The sequence below is a fragment of the Neofelis nebulosa genome, chromosome 18 (genome assembly GCF_028018385.1).
Source record: "Neofelis nebulosa isolate mNeoNeb1 chromosome 18, mNeoNeb1.pri, whole genome shotgun sequence".
Classification (NCBI taxonomy): Eukaryota; Metazoa; Chordata; class Mammalia; order Carnivora; family Felidae; genus Neofelis; species Neofelis nebulosa.
Window position 1 is genome coordinate 30,211,559 of NC_080799.1, and position 17,372 is coordinate 30,228,930.

The following is a 17,372-nucleotide window of genomic DNA, read 5'->3' on the forward strand; positions in this document are numbered from 1 at the left end:
GGTGCTCCAATCTCTATGTCCAGAATCCGACCACCTCTCACTGATTCCACGCTGCCACCTGCTGGTCCAGCCCATCATCTCTTGATGACTGCACGGGCGTCTTCACAGCCTCCCTGCTCCAGTCCTTGTGCCTCTGCGGTGTATTCTCAAGCAGGCAGTCAGAGCCATCCTGCAGAGGCACCTCAGATCCCCCGCCCAAATCCCTCTAGTGGCTCCTGCCTGACCCAGGATAAAAGCCCAAATCCCTATGGTGGCCTGTGAGGCCCTCCGTGTTCCGTCCCATTACCCTGTGCTCTGACCTCATCCACCACAGATCCCCCGCCTGGCTCACTCAGCTCCACCACTCTGGCCTTTCTAGTTCCAGAGCACTAGCACTCCAGCACCACCTGCTGCCCCAGGGCACTAGCACTGTTCCATCTGCCTGAACCAACATTCCCTCGGAAATGCACGTAACCCACTTCCTCATCCCTTTCACACAGACTCCTGTAGTGATCTTCCTCAACACTCCAGTTCCCTCTGCACCTTGTCCCCAGCCCGGGTTTTCTCCTTACCCTTTCCTGCTTGTTTTTTTCCCAAAGCACTCACCCCCTGACACATTACAGGTGCGTGTGTGTCTTGTCTGTCTCCCTCCACTAGAATGGGAGCTTTCTGAGGGCAGAGACTTGTGCCTGCACTGTTGTCTGATTGTTGAATCCCCAGTGCCCACGACAGAGCATGGCATATAGCAGGCACTCAGTATTTGTTAAAGGAATACAGTCATGGGACTAAGTAAGACAGGAGAAGAAAGTAGGGGTACCTGGGTGGCTCAGTCGGTTAAGCGTCCGACTCTTGGTTTCGGCTCAGGTCATGATCTCACAGTTCATGAGTTTAAGCCCCGCATTGGGCTCTGTGCTGACAGCATGGAGTCTGCTCCGGATCCTCTGTTGCCCTCTCTCTCTGCCCCTCCCCCTCCACACACATGCTTGTGCACTCTCTCTCTCTCAAAATGAATAAACTTTTTAAAAAAGTAAACCAATCCACAAATGCAATGAGGACCCTGCTGCCCTGATTGCTTCTTCCTATCATCAGCATGCCTCTTCTGTGTGTGTACCTCGCCTTACAGTTTGCAAAGTACATTCACACCCGTGTCACATTTGACACCTACACAACCCCATGAGAGAGGGATGTTAGTGGAGTGAAGTCATAACTCTTCCCAGACCCAAAGTTTTCATGGAGAAACAGAAAAAAAACTGTTGAGACTTGCCTATGACTCAGCAAATTGACTTGCAAATTGACTCAGCAGTGAAAGAACTATGATTCACCCATGACTTCTGACCCTGAGTCCAGGAGTCTTCACCTCAAGCAAAAAGGCTGTGTGTGCAGTGGTTAGACCCACCAGCTGTGGAGTTTGAACAAACAAGACCATGAAACTTACCTCTACTACTCCCTAGCTGTGTGACATTGGGAAAGTTGCTAGCCCTCTCTGTGACTCCCATTTTCTCAATCATCAAGCAGGGATAATAATATCCTCCTCATACGTTGTCCTGAGGGTTGAACGAGGTAAGATTAGGTCTGTCATGATTAGCCAGTTAAAAAAAAAAAAAATACTTTGAAAAAATAGGAGCATGTTATTTCGTGGTCATTCACTTTTTTCAGTGGCCCCGGCTCTGCCCGTTGCTCCAGCTAACCTGATGGGGAGAGACTGGAAAGTATGATGCCATCTATCTTAAAGGTGGTGAAACTAAGGCTTTTTGGTCCCAAAAGGGATTTGACTCGGTGCTTTTGGGAAGAGAACGGCTGTGAAAATTCCATAGCAACCAGAAGGCAGGCTCCCCAGAGGCAGAGCAGAGCTGTTGCCACCCCCCGGGGCACTCATTATATTCACGACACAATCTCATTCAGCCACCTCCGGAGAGGACAGGACCGTGTTTACACATACTCCAGGGATGTTTGCAATGTTGTGGCCGCTGAACCGCTGTAGCCCCCACCGCGGCGCTCAAAGGGCTGCAAGGCACTCACGCCCGCTCACTTGCGCCCTCTTGTGGGAAGTTCCGCAGTCCGTCCAAAGGGTGCGATGACTGGAAACGCAGCTAACCTACACTGAGTAATTCAGGCTGGGAGTCCGCCTGACACTTGACATCACGGATGACCTCACTTAATATCTCCATGAGGTGGCTTTACAAATATGGAGACTGAAGGAGAGAGACTGATACAAAGAGAAGCAAACCTTGCCCAGAGTCATCCTGCTAGTAAGCATCAGAGCCAACATTCAAATCCAGACTTGCCTTGACTCCAAAGCTCACAGACTTTCCCCAACATTTGCATTACAGATTTGAAATAGAATCAAGCCTACCGACCTATCTGGGGATCAAACTTTGTCATGACTCCATTATTCCATTCCACATCGTGGAATGGTAAATTATGAAAATATGCCCCTACTCCCTAGGAAAAAAAAATCTCTCAATGGTCAGTCCCTGGGGAGTAGGGTGGGACTGGCGACCATCACACAAATGCACAGACATAACATACATGATTCCCAAGATAAACCATTCAACCAATTTCTAAGTCACCCACCCATACACACACTAGAATCCCATTTATTTAACACTAGTATAATATATCTATAAATTAGGATAAAGTGGTCAGAAGAATATAAACTTAAAAGTAGTTACTCCCAGGGAGGGAAACAAGCATATATTATACATACTTCTGTAAGGTTGAACAAGCATTGTTATTTTCATAAATTTAAAAACCACTTAAAATTGTTTTTAAAAGTATATATTTTTTAAAGTTTATTTATTTACTTATTTATTTAGTGGGAGAGAGAGAGTGAGCACATGCTCATGTGAGCAGAAATGGAACAGAGAAGCAGAGAGGGAGAGAGAAAATCCCAAGCAGCCTCCATGCTCAACTCAGAGCTTGATCCCACGAACCCGTGAGTTCACAGCTGGAACTGAAATCAAGAGACCAACGCTTAACTGACTGAGCCACCCAGGCACCCATATTTATTTATTTTGAGAGATGGAGGGGGAGGGGCAAGGGGGGAATCCCAAGCAAGCCCTGAGCTGTCAGTGCAGAGCCCAACAGGGGTTCCACCTCAGGAACCATCAGTTCATAACCTGAGCCGAAATCAAGAGTCAGACTCCCAGGGCACCTGGGTGGCTCAGCCAGTTAAGCGACCGACTTCCACTCAGGTCATGATCTCATGATTTGTAAGTTCGAGCCCCATGTCAGGCTCTGTGCTGATAGCTCAGAGCCTGCAGCCTGCTTTAGATTCTGTGTCTCCCTCTCTCTGCCTCTCCCCCATTCACACTCTGTCTCTCTCTCAAAATCAAAATTAAAAAAAAAAAAAACATAAAGAAATAAAAGAGAGTCAGATTCCCAACCAACTGAGCTACCCAGGTACTCCTAAAAAGTAGTATTAAACTGAAAAATCCCACAGGTGATTTTGAGGAGTGCCCTAGGTTAAGATAGGTTAAGAGTGAAAGATTATTGCCTTAAAATTTGTGACAGTGATATATAGTTAAAGAAAAGCAAACTGCTACCTTGTGGGCCAATAATACCAAAAGCTAACATTGATAAGAACCTACTGTATGCAGAGCATTGGTCTGGAATCCTTTCCATTTATTAATGCATTTCATTCCTTCCACAACCCCATGAGGTAGGTACTTGTGGTAGGCAGCCTGTAATATGGCAGTCAGGGACCCTCATCCCATGGTGTTCACACCCCTGTGTACTCTCTTCCCACACTAAATAGTACTGACCTGTGTAACCAATAGGATAATGTGGAAATGATAGTATGTGACTTCCAGGACCAGGTCATAAAAGATACTAGTGCTTCTGCCTTTCACTCTCTTGAATCACTGGCTCTGGGAGAATACAGCCGCCATGTTGTGAGGATGCTCAAGCTAGCTGCCCTGGGGAGAGGCCCGAAGGATCATGAATGGCATTTAGCTTCATGCCTCTTTATCCTTCTTTAATCTCCTTTTCCTTGAATTTTAATTTGTCTCATCTTTTTTTTTTTTTTTTTTCTCGTAAGACATTGGCACTGCTGAAACACCCTGGCCAGTTGCCTCTCAGGAGCATCCCACAATTTGCATTTGCCTCTTTCTTCCTGAATAGCTCCAGTTAACAGGTGAGGTTGTGTCAGAGGAAGAGGTTCATCCCACCGGTGTGGTTGACCTGATCTCTTCTTTAATCAGGTGCTTACAAGTTTCTCTAATGCACAGATATTGTTTGTTTCTTGCTGATGATCACAAATCACTCTGGTATTTGACTTTTTTTTTTTTATTGCAAAGATGTGATTAACCCAAATCTTGACCCTGAGAAAGGACCCTAAAGAAAAATTATAAATGTTAACAAAAGGAATATAATTTACAGATATAACTATAAGCAGAAAGAGTTGGGGGGGGTCCCCAGAAAAAGAAAGGTGAGATATAACTTTTGTGGCACAGAAGTCATTTTAAACCCCCAGCTATCTTCTGTGATCTACAGTTCACCAGCACTACTTGCCCTGGCAACACTTCTTACAGAACTCTTCCTAAGAGGTGTAAGAACTAAGAAATACAAAAACCTCAGTAGTTAAAGATCTTAAGGGAACAAAAGGGAATGCAAAACCCAATGGTCTCTACCAAGCCAGAAAATAGCCTAAACATATCAGACACAGTAAATCAATTGTAACACTCCCAGCACTGTTCAAAAATAAAGATTGACCTACTGCAGGATTGAAACTGTGCCCCACAGGATTAATGAGGTTAAAACTGTCACCAGCAAGTCCCCTACTCATCCCCCTTCTTGACAGAAACATTAACCTTATCTTTTTTTAATTTTTTAACATTATTTTTGAGAGAGAGAGAGAAACAGAGCGTGAGCAGGGGAGAAGACAGAGAGGGAGACACAGAATCAGAAGAGCTATCAGCACAAAGCCAGATGCAGGGCTCAAACCCATGAACCACGAGATAATGACCTGAGCTGAAGTCTGATGCTTAACTGACTGAGCCACCCAGGCACCCCAACCTTGTCTTTTAGAGGCAAACAAGAGCTCCCGCCAGCCTAGACCAGTTTGAGCTCAAACACCTACTCACACCTGCTGACAGCGAGCTCTATCTCATTCTAATGTTAAAATCTCCATCCAAGGGGCACCTGGATGGCTTCCTTGGTTGAGCATCTGACTCTTGATTTCAGTTCAGGTCATGATCTCAGGTTCATGAGTTCCAGCCCCATATCAGGCTCTTTGATGACAGCACAGAGCCTGCTTGAGATGCTCTGTCTGCCCCTCCCCTGCTGACGTGTTCTCTCTCTCTCTCTCTCTCTCTCTCTCTCTCTCTCTCTTTCAAAATAAATAAACATGAAAAAAAAATTAAATCCCCACCCACGGAGGAACACAGGTTTATTAACACAACATGGGATACATGCATAGGCATGTTTTCAAAGTATGCCTGGGCAACCTTACGCCCAACTTTACATGCAGTGACAAGATTCCCTTTTCTGAATATTCATTCTAACCCTAAAGAACAGCAACCCACTCACCTCCACTTGAAGAGTTACCACTTTGCAAGTTATTCCTCCTGATCTCCTTATTTGCTCCAAATAAAGTTTCCCTTGTGACACAACTCCGCCTAGAGTGGTCTCTGCCTGTAACTCACCAAAGAGCAAACGCGTCACCAGCTAGACCCCAGGAACTGACCTTTACAGCCCACCTGCATGTACTCACTAGCCTTTGTCTTACGTTTTTCCTTAAGCGCTTTTTTCCAGCTTTCCTCTTAACTCTGGCAAATGAAACCCAAAACTACCTCAGGGGTGGGATGGCGACTGCCCTGACCACACCCACAAGCCAGACCGTTTGGCCCTGCGCAGATGGACTGTGGAGTGACCCCTAGAACGACCCAACATAACCTTTACCTCATTATACCACTAAAATCCCCTCCCCAGGAGGAGCACAAGCCTCATTTGCATAACACACAACGTTGTCTAGGCACGTTTCCTTATGGCGCATGTGCAATTTTATGCCTGCCTCTCGTCCAATGACAGAGATCCCCTATCTAAATATTCATCCTAATCCTAAAGATATCCATTCACCCTCTCTTGGGGAGTCAGGGCTTTGGAAGCCATTCCCGTGACCTCATTTATTTGCTGCAAATAAAGTTTTCCTTGTGCCACAACCCACCTGGTGAAGTTTCTGTGACTGGTCGAGAATCGCACTCACGTTGGTTTGGTTACATACCTGGAATGTTTGCAAGTCAAAGTGGTCCAAACTTGGCGCTTTAAAATTCCCAAATGCGAGAACTTAAGAAAACAGTTCCATCTGCAATTGCCCCTAAAAGAATAAAATGCCAAGGAATAAACTTAACCAAGGAAGTAAAATTTCCAAACCTAGCATCTCAACAAAGCCAACATCCATCATCAATCAGTGTCAGTGGGACAATCTGACATCATATGCCTCCTGGTGTGGTGACTGAAATGTACAAAACAGTAACATTTCTCGAATAAACTTTGGGAGCAAACCCAGGGTTACCAGTCTTTTTTTCCACATGACCAACACCGGGCAAAATTATATAAAAAGAAGAGAAAACGAAGGGCACCTGGGTCGGTCAGTCGGTTAAGGGGCACCTGGGTCGGTCAGTCCGTTAAGCGTCGGACTTCAACTCAGGTCGTGATCTCACGGTTTGTGGGTTTGAGCTCCCCGTGGTGCTCTCTGTGCTGAGGGCTCAGCGCCTGGAGCCTGCTTCAGATTCTCTGTCTCCCTCTCTCTCTGCCCCTCCCCGACTCACACTCTGTCTCTCAAAAATGAATAAACATTAAAAACAATTAAAAGAAGAAAAAAGGGGCGCCTGGGTGGCTCAGCCGGTTGAGTGTCCGAGTTCGGCTCAGGTCATGATCTCACAGTTTGTGAGTTCAAGCCCCGCGTGGGTCTCTGCACTGACAGCTCCGAACCTGGAGCCTGCTTCTGATTCTGTGTCTCCCTCTCTCTCTGCCCCTCCCCCACGCTTGCTCTGTCTCTCTCTGTCTCTGTCTCTCAAAAATAAATGTAAAAAAAATTTTTTAATAAAAAATAAATTTAAAAAAGAAGAAAAAACAACATTAGCATTTAGTAATATAAACCCTTAATAAAAAATGTTTAGTGCATTTAACAAACATTTATATAGCAATTATTCTGGACCAGGCACTGTTCTAAGTGCCTTAGAGAACTGATCTCCTTATGTCATTCTGATGTGGAGAACAAAGGCAAAAGAAACGTAGATAAATTAAATTTCCTTATAACCTGCAGCCCCTTGACAAATACTGGAGATAGGCAGAATATGACATTCCTCCAGCAACTTCTGTCTTAAAGTCAGTGCTTTGCTAGAGGGGAAAACAATGTTTGCTAGGCCTCCAGGATCCTGTAAATCTTCTTTAACATAAGAGAATCCTTTTTGAAGCTTCCGTTGCCTTTACCTCCCTCAACTCCAAAGTATATAACCAGTCACTCCTCACAACCTCAGTGCAGCTCTTTCTGCCCACAGGTCCTGTCCCTGTGCTTTATTTAATAAAGCCACCTTTTTGCACCAAAAACATCTAAGAATTCTTTCTTGGCCGTTGGCTCTCAGACTCTACTTTAAGCCACATCAATTCCAACAATCTTAAGAGCTCGGCTGGGACTAGGGTTGGGGGAAGAAGAAGAGGGTGGAGGAGGGAGATACTCTCAGGTGCTAACCCTGCACTTGCAAAACGCTGGATGTCTCTATAAATGTTGCCCCCAGGACCCCTGCCTGCCTTACAGCCCTGTGTTGGTGGTAGATGATGTTGATGGGGTTTTAAGGTGGTGGGGGTCCGGAGCTGCCCAAGAAAGAATTCTTGAGATGTCTTTGGTGCAAAAAAGGTAATTTTATTGGAGAAAAAAAAAAAAAAAGGTGATTTTATTAAAACACGGGGACAGGACCCGTGGGCAGAAGAGCTTCCGGTGGGGGGGGGGGTTGTGGAGAATGACTAGTTATATACTATGGAGTTGAGGAGATAAAGGCCGAAGGGAGGCCTCCAGAAGGACTTTCGTATGCTAAAGAGGACTCCTAAGATACTTGAGGCCTTGCTATTGTCAAGCTAAGGTGGTTTTCCCTCTAGTAAGGCATTACCATTAGGACAGTAGGGGGTTCTGGAGGAATGTTCTACTTTGTATTTGCCTCAAGTATTTGTCAATGGGCTGCAGGTTATAAAGAAATTTCATTTTACCAGCCATTTCCTTCTTGTCTTTGTTTCCCACATCACTATGGAGGGGAGGGTGATGTTGGGGCTCCAGGAAACTGAGTCTATAGGTTCCTGGAGATTAGGCTATTGATAAGATTGCCGTTTTCTTGTAATTTACCAAGACATATGTAAACTGATGGAGACCCCTGTCCTGCATGACTGTGATCTGAGTTAACCATTTGTTTCCTTTCCTTTCCTTGGTTCTTGGGTAGCCATGAGTGCCTAAGGAATGTCACACACATCCCACCTGGGGGAGGGGTGTTTGCGGGGTGTCAGCTTGCCTTATGCTCCCTCATCACTGCCATTAGAATCCTTTGATGAGAAATCAGGAGCACAGAGAGGCTTAGCAACTGGCCTCAGACCACACAGCTATTGAGTGGCAGAGCTGCCTGTGGAACCCAGGCTGTCTGGCTCCACAGCCCATGCTCTCAGCCACCTCTCTCTGCAAATGGACATTTTCACATGAAAAAGGATAACAACAGAATAAAACAGTCCTTCTGAGAAAGAAGGCTTTGCAACCTGATCCACTCAGAGGCACAGGTGAACCTAGGCGTTTACAATAAAAATTTAATGTGGCAATTGTCCTGTGCCCCACAGCTTGGAGGTGTGTGCAAAACAAGCTGAGGGGACAATTTTTTCTCCCCTGTCACCCAAGTGGACACGGTCGGCTCTAACAGCTGTGTTTTAGGCTTGTGAGCAGACTATGGGAATACTCTCGGCTTTTGTTGGGATTCAGCTCTTCAAGGGAGGGGATTAAAACTGAATCCTCCTGGGGGGAGGGGGATGGTCTGTGCTTTGTGGGAAGGCAAGGGAGTGGTTTAAAGCTGCAGTCCAAGTGGGGACTGAGAGTCAGGAAGGAAGCGATTTCCAGATGGGCCCTTGGTCCATCTCTGAGCCCCCTGGGAAGGGACAGGCCAGTGTGGAAGTGCATGGAGGCCTGACTGTAAACACTTAGGTCTTTAAAATAGCAGCTGAGCTCTCTCCAGCAGGGTGGGGTCCTTTGCTAAGAGCCTTTTCTTTGCTGACAGCCAAGAGCCTGGAAAACTCAAAACGGGCTGAGCCTCTCCTGACCTCAGAGGTGTTTGGCCATTTCTGAATGACCTTGCAATTTGCCTTAAGATTGGTTTTCATGACTCCAAATAAAGAAGATTTGTATTTAAACATCCTGGGACAATTCATACCAGGAAGAGAGAGTCCCCCTCCCACACCCCATTATTTTTCCCATTTTCACAGAAAATTTCATCAGGAGCTGACTCAGAGTTTGGATCCCCTTTTATAATCCTAAATGAACAAACCCAATTTATGCAATCAGCTGGAATCGTCGAGCGCCTCCTGTGTGCTAGACAATTGAGACAAGGGGAATCTGTCAGTGACCACTGACACCAGGATCCCTGCCCTTGTGGGACTTTCATTTTAGTGAGGGAGACACACAATACACATAAAACAGTCAAATGTGTATGTGTATTTGTTATGTTCGTGTTTTGAGAGAGAGAGAGTGTGAGCAGGGGAGGGGCAGAGAGAGAGAGAGAGAGAGAGAGAGAGAGAGACAGAATCTAAGGCAGGTTCCAGGTTCTGAGCTGTCAGCACAGAGCCCAACGCGAACTCACAAACTGTGAGGTCATGACTTGAGCCGAAGTGGAACCCTTAACCCACTGAGCTACCCACGTGCCCCCAGTCAAATGTATATTTCGTTAGAATGTGATGACTGCCAGGAAAAAAAATCATACAGAGTAGCAATGAGGGAGCATGGGGCAAGCTGAGGGCAAAGTACAGGCTAGCAGCAACCCCCCTCCTCCAAGGTGAGGTATGTGTGATATTCCTGACACTCTTGGCTGCCCAAGGACAAGGGAAAGGAAAGAAAGCAGATGGTTGCCTGATAGAGATCAGAGTCATACAGGAGTCTCCTTCAGGCAACTCAGTAAACCGCAAGAAAAAAGGCAAGCTTATCTATAGCCTAATCTCCAGAAACCTATAGACCCCATGTCCCGGAGCCCTAATATCACCTTCATCAAGATGTAAGGGGGTTTAAGTGCTTGCCATGGTGATGTGGGAAACAAAGGCAAATGAAAAATTAAATTCCCTTACTGTCTTACTCTGCCATCTTTTTTTACCCCACTTACTCCACCATCACCCCAAAACCCCATGAGTAGGTTACAGTGTTATAGACAGTTTGTGGAATTTATGTGGTTTGAAGTGTTGGGGTTCAGAGCCTATGGCTAAGAAAGAATTCTTGAGACATCTTTGGTGCAAAAAGGTGGTTTTATTAAAGGACAGGGACAGGACCCATGAGCAGGAAAAGCTGCACTGGGGTTGTGAGGCTCCTCACAACTGACTATATACTTGGGAGTTGGGAGAGGTAAAGGCAACGGGAAGTTTCCAAAAGGACTTTTAGGGCACCTGGGCAGCTCTGTCGGTTAAGCATCTGACTCTTCACTTCGGCTCAGGCCACGATCTCACGGTTCATGGGATTGAGCCGCACATCGGGCTCTGTGGTGACAGAACAGAGCCTGCTTGGGATCCTCCCTCTCCTTCTCTCTCTGCCACTCCCCTGCTCTCTCTCTCTCTCTCTCTCAAAATAAATAATCTTTAAAAAAAATTTAAAAATTAAAAAAGAACGACTTTCATATGCTAAAGAAGACTCACAGGATCTTGGAGTTCTTGCTATTGTCAAGTTAAGGTTATTTTTCCCTCTAGTGAGGCATTAACTTTAAGTCAGGAGTTCCTGGAGGAGAAATGTCATACTCTGCCAGCCTGAAGTATCTCTGAACTGGCTGCAGGTTATAAGGAAATTAAATATTACCTATATTTCTTTCTACCTTTGTTTCCCACCTCACCAGGAAAACCTACACGAAGAACATGGGTGATGAGGCCAAGAACTTATTCTTGATTGAAGTCAAGGGTCAGAGGGGTAAGGATAGGGGAACAGAGGGGGCAGTATTAAACACGTGGTCTGGAGGAAGACTGGTGAACAAGGGGCATGTGAATCTACTTAAATGAAGGAGAAGCAAGGGAGGGAGCCTCTTGGCTCTCAACAGGTGTTCCCTGAACATGGTATAACCCTACCTGCACAAATAATGTGGGAAACCAAACAATATACTGACCCAAGCCTAAGAGGAAAAAAGGATAAAACCAAAGTATTTGTAAGAGGATAATAGTCATGAAACAGTGGATGTCTTCTAGAAGAAACATCTCAAAGGCTTCAGCTACAACAGCAGAGTGATACAGGGGTGTAGTAGTGATGACCCAACTACCCTGAGCAGCTTTGATTTTCTGAAATAGCGAATAACTCTTGACAGAATTAGAAGCTAGGAGATATGCACTCTCCTCAATGTATACAGTGGCTGTGTTCCTGAGAAACTCAGTACAGGTTCAAATCATGCAAAAACACTGGGTATTTATTTGTCAGATGGGGTTTGGTTTTGGCTCTGATCATTAGAATGGGTTTTCATCTGCTTGCGTGTCTGCTTGGATCTTGGGCACTTTGTGTCCCAGGAAACAGGATGTTTATTCTGTGGGATGGAACCCATCAGCTCATTGCTAGGGAGTAACCTGGCTTTCACTTTTGAATTAAGTCAGTAGCATCCCCTGTCCATGGTAACTGCTAAGCTGCCTCCCCACATTCCCAAAGTGCCCCCTGGCAGGGTATCACTTTAGGTTAAGAACCACTCCTCTAATCTGTTGATTTTGCAAATGTGAAATCCGGGGACTCTATGGGTAAAATTGTTTATGAACACACAGCCAAACTAGCAGGCATATATTATTACCTGTTGTAGCAATGATAAAAATTACATGTTCAGCATCTTTGTGTTTTTCTATTAAGAGCGTGACTCAGGGGCATCTGGGTGGCTCAGTAGGTTAAGCATCCGATTCAGCCCAGGTTATGATCTCGCGGTTCGTGAGTTTGAGCCTCACATTGGGCTCTGTGCTGACAACTCAGAGCCTGGACCCTGCTTCGGGTTCTGTGTCTTCTTCTCTCTCTGCCCTCCCCCACTCACTCTCTGTCTCTCTCTCCTCCAAAAAAAAAAAAAAAAAAAAAAGTTTGACCCAAGAGGAAGCACAGGGATAAAGAATAGGTGTCCTATAATATGTTTAAAAATAATAACTTTCATTTATCGATTATGAGTGCAATTTTGTAGCGAAGCTGGTGAATACAGAAAGGCAATAAGAAAAAAAAAAGATGTCTACCGTCATCACCTAGAAAAACTGCTCAAACCTTGGTATGACTGTTTCTGTCTCCTTCTGAAGCCCAGTAGCATCTTGCCCACTACCCTTCCGACAAATTCCCGTTATCCCTTAAGAGAATCACACTGGGTTATCACTGCAGCCAAATAAAAACGAACCAGCCTACACCAAGTTAAAAAATGAGTTAAAAAACCAACCAAATGAGTAAAAAACGCAAACAAACCAACAACAAACTCAAATTATCCACGAAAATTTAAAGTTGCAAAAACAGGGGCGCTTGGGTGACTCAGTCGGTTAAGCGTCTGTCTGACTCTGCACTTCGACTCAGGTCGTGATCTCACTTCATGAGATGGAGCCCCGTTAACAGGCTCTACACTGACAGTGCAGAGCCTGCTTGGTCTCTCTCTCTCCCTCTCTCCCTGCCCCTCCCCTGCGTGCTTTCTCAAAATAGATTTTGAAAAATGCAAAGTAGCAAAGACCTTGGCTAATTCTTTTTTCGTAAATTAACTGAAACAATATGCTTTATTTGCTGCATCTATTGGTGTGTAAAATTCTCTCTCCTTTGTCCAATTTTGCAAACCTATAGTTATAAGTCTATAGCACAGCCAAGCTACTGTATAAACATGTATTTAGAGATTTACAGTTTACAGAGCATTTCTGTTGTAGGCAACGTGTGGAATGACAATTGGTGGGGGCAGGAAGATGAAGTTTCCAAGGCTGTCAATGCACAGGGAATCCTGTTTGTACCAGGACAACCTACATGAAGAACTTGGGTGATACGGCCAGAAATTTACTCTTGATTTAAGTCAAGTACATCAGTTTCAGTGTAAGTATATCAGACGCTCCCTCCCAGGACTTGGGAATTATGACTCAGATCTCTACTCAGTCCTCACAGAGGTTATGTAAACTTGGAGCTGAGACACCACCATCTTTTGCCATGGGAAGAGAGAAATGGACAAAATCAGGGGCAAGTGTGATATGCAGGTTCCAAGCATAAAGAAACAGCAAACATGAATTCCGCAGGCAAGAACATGCTAGATGCATCCAAGGAGCAGAAAAGAGGCCAGCCACAGTGGCGATGGTAGGAGATGGGGTTCTGGTCCATACACAATAAGCAGGGTGCATATGTATTCTAAGTGGCAAGAGGAAACCATTGGAGGAGGGTTGTTTAAGCAGGAAAATGCCAAGATCCAACTTTCTTTTTGGAAATTGGCTTTGACTGCTGCGTAGACAACTTTTGGATAAGTCAGGGAGACAGTCAGGAGGCAGTCCCTGCCTTGGGGGAGGCAGCGGTGCTCTGGGTGGTGACCCAGAGGAGGATGGTGGGAAGGAGGAAACAGGAGTGATTCCATTGTGCCTCTCTCTTAAGGAAAACATGGCTCTTTTCTCTATAAATGGGGTTTAGAGACTCCCATTGTCTTAGTATTGATGAAAGTTAAGTGAGGTAATGTATGACAAAAGGTTGATACAAAGTAATTTTTCAATAAGCAGTAATTATTATTATCATTATTCCCCTAATAATAAAAGAGAATCCTCACCAAGCCTCCTACATTGTCTTGTAGAAAATAGACAAAACAAAGCGCTAAACTGAGAAAGAAGATGGGGTGCTGTGGCAAGACGTGTGCCTCCCCTTGAAAATGAAAGCAATGTTCTGTTCTGTTTTCTGTCCTACTTGCCATCCTTCTGTCTGAATTTATCCAGCTGACAGCCTTCTTCCTCTTCTACTTCAAACAGGAGATTTCTGTGACTTTTTCCTGAAGAACTACCCTATTTCTATTCCTGTAAAATTAGTCCTTGGACACATGGGTGGCTCATTCTGTTAACTGACTGACTCTTGATTTCGACTCAGGTTATGATCTCACTGCAGGGCTCTGCACAGTCAGCATGGAGCCTGCTTGGGATTCATTCTCTCTCTCTCTCTCTCTCTCTCTCTCTCTCTCTCCCTCTCTTTCTGCATCTCTCTGCTCTCTCTCTCTCAAAATAAATAAAATTTTAAAAAAATTAGTTCTCTCCTGGGAGAAAGGAGTCTTCTTCAGCAAGCTGGGCTCATTCCCTTGCTTTGGAGAGGATCTCAGGCCCCGCCTAGTCCAGGATGCAAACCCAAGCCAGGGCTAGGTGCCAGGTGAGACCAGCAGGAAGGAGCTTTGCACCTGGAGTTCTGAGCCTCTTCTCCAAGGTCATCACACACCTCTACCCCATTGGGTTCCAGCCACTCCCTTCCAGGCCAGGACAGGGGACTGGGAGGTAACTAACCTCTAGTGAGGAAGGGAAGAGGGAGGCACTGTGTCATGATAGAAATTGCCACCATTTGTCAATATTTCTCTGCCTCAGACTTTTACTTTTTAAAAATACAAACGTGCATATAGGTAATATGTCTATGCAGTACAAAAAAAGAACACTTGCTAAATACCCCCACCCTACAACCTTGTTTGGAGATAAACTATCCATTTACAAACATATACTTTCTTTTTTTTAAATAATGTTTATTTATTTTGAGAGAGAGAGAGAGAGAGCAAGCAGGAGAGGGGTAGAGAGAGAGGGAGACAGAGAATCCCAAGCAGGTTCCAACAGCTGTCAGCACAGAGCCTGACTCAGTGCTTGAACTCACAAACCGTGAGATCATGACCTGAGTTGAAACCAAGAGTCGGTCACTTAATGGACTGAGCCACTCAGGCGGTGCAAGCATGTACTTTCTTTACCTAAATGGTAGCTTATCTAATACACTTCTTTTGTTCTTTGCTTTTGTCACTTAATTATATACTTCTACATGCAGAACTTTCTATATGTCTACGTGTAGAGTTATATAATAGCTGGACACTTGTGTCAAAATGTATTTAACCAGCATCCTACATATGGAGATTTAGGCTACTTCTGGTCTTTTGTTGTTATAAACAACACTGCAAAGAATATCCTTGCACAAATGTCACTGTGTTGCAGAACTTTACATTTTTATATAGTTGGATTTATGCTTCTTTGGCTTCTGGGTTTTGGTCAAGCTCAATAAGGCCTATCCCCTTGATGATACTCTAAAAAAAAAAAAACCCTTCTCTAAAAATTTTTTTTGAGTACTTCCATGGTTTTACTTTCTCACTTATATCTTTGTTTGGATTTTCTTTTGTGAAGGTGTGATATTCGCATCCAGATTAGGATTCCTCCCCTATCAGCAGATGCTCTCCCAGGCATTTCAGACAAGAGTATTGTCACTACAGCTCAGGACCTACGAATATATCTTCATTTTACATGTGAAAAACAGAGGCCCAGAGAGGTGGAGGCATGTGGCCCAGCTCACTGAGGGAATAATTGGAAACTGGGTTCCAACGGGAAACCCAGAGACCCCACCCTTAACTACAATAAAAATAGCCTTTATTTTGAGCCAAGCAATTACTTAAAAAAAATAAATACATTTTCTATTTTGGAACAGTTTTAAAGTAACAGAAAATAGTCCAGAGAGTACAGAGTTTCCATACAGAGAACAGTAGGGAGAGAATAGTACAAAGAGTTTCTCTACCCCCCACCCCCAACTCCTTTGAATGATACGTTTCTCACAGTAGATGAACCAATACTGACACATTGTTATTATCTAAAGTCCATACTTTATTCAGATTTGCTTAGATGCTTCTCCCCACCCCCTCCAGTTCCACATCCTGTATCCTCCTCATCCCACTACACTTGAACTTGGTAGTCATGTCTCTTTAGGTTCCTCTTAGCTGTTGACAGTTTCTCAGACTCCCCCCGTTTTGGATGAACTTGACAATTGGGGGAGTACTTATCAGGTATCCTGTAAAATGTCCCACGTTTGTGGTTTGTCTGTTTTTATTTCTTTTAATTAAATTTTTTTTTAACGCGTATTTTGAGAGAGAGCACATGCGTGAGCAGAAGGGCAGAGAGAGGGAGACAAGAGGATGGAATCAGTTCCACGCTGAAAGCACAGAGCCTGATGAAGGGTTCAAACTCATGAAACCTTGAGATATGACCTGGGCTGGAGTTGGTCTCTTAACTGACTGAGCCACCCAGGCACTTCTGTTCTTTGTTTCTTTTTTTTTAGAGAGAGAGAATGAGGGAGAGGGGCATAGGGAGAGAATCTTAAGCAGGCTCCACCACACCAGCTTGAGGCCCCATGTGGGGGCTCAATCCCGAGACCCTGGGATCATGACCTGATCCAAAAAACCAAGAGTCTGAAGCTCCCAGGCACTGCTGTCTGATGTTTTCTTATGATTGATTAGGCTATAGTTACAGGTTTTGGGGAGAAAGACCCCACAGTTAGCGTGATTCTCATCACATCATACCAAGAGTGTATGCCATCAATGTGAACTTATCACCGTGGCGGTGACACTTCTGACAAAGTGTTTCCCAGGTTAAGTTACTTGCCCTCCCACCCATAATGTACTCTTTAGAAGGAAATCACAGTGTGTAGGCCACATTTAGGGTGGAGAATCAGGCTCCACCTCCTTGAAGTATCTAAATTATTTGGAATTCTGCACAGGAGTTTTATCTACACTTCCTCATTTATTTCACTTGGCAATTACTTATATACAAATGCATATAGAATTACATTTAGTTAATCGTTCTACATTTATTTACATTTGGCAATTACTTTTAATTGTGTTTTAAACCGTACATGGATAGATGTAGAGCGATGAAACATGGATATGCTGCGAAATTTGTAACACACACTCATATGGTGAGATCCTCCCTTGCACCTTACTCAGCCAGCTCCCCAATCGCATTTACAAACGGTACAGGTATCTTTTTTTCCCCCTTTTTGTACCCAAATGGTAACTTACTAGATACACTTGTTCAGAGTCTCGGTTATTTTTATTAATCAACCTTTTTAAGTTTAGTAAGACGTCGGGAAGCCTCCCCTTATCTCGGCCGCTGGGTGGAGCCTTCCGGGGCCGTGGGCGCCGCAGCCACGTCTCCGATCCCGGCTCCCGCAGCCGGCGACCGGCACTTCCACCAGCTCCCGGGCCCCCGAGGGGTCGGGCGGGCGG

At 44.8% G+C, this 17,372-nt stretch overlaps 1 long non-coding RNA gene across 1 annotated transcript; it reads right to left on the reverse strand.

Annotated features, from left to right (window-relative positions):
* Positions 1-1,410: 1,410 nt before the first annotated feature.
* On the reverse strand, positions 1,411-17,369 carry LOC131500768 (uncharacterized). Its single transcript, XR_009256451.1, has 4 exons — positions 17,166-17,369; positions 6,203-6,295; positions 3,744-4,314; positions 1,411-1,523 (listed from the first exon to the last, which is right to left on the reverse strand). It is a non-coding gene; the product is annotated as an uncharacterized LOC131500768 (long non-coding RNA).
* Positions 17,370-17,372: the final 3 nt, after the last annotated feature.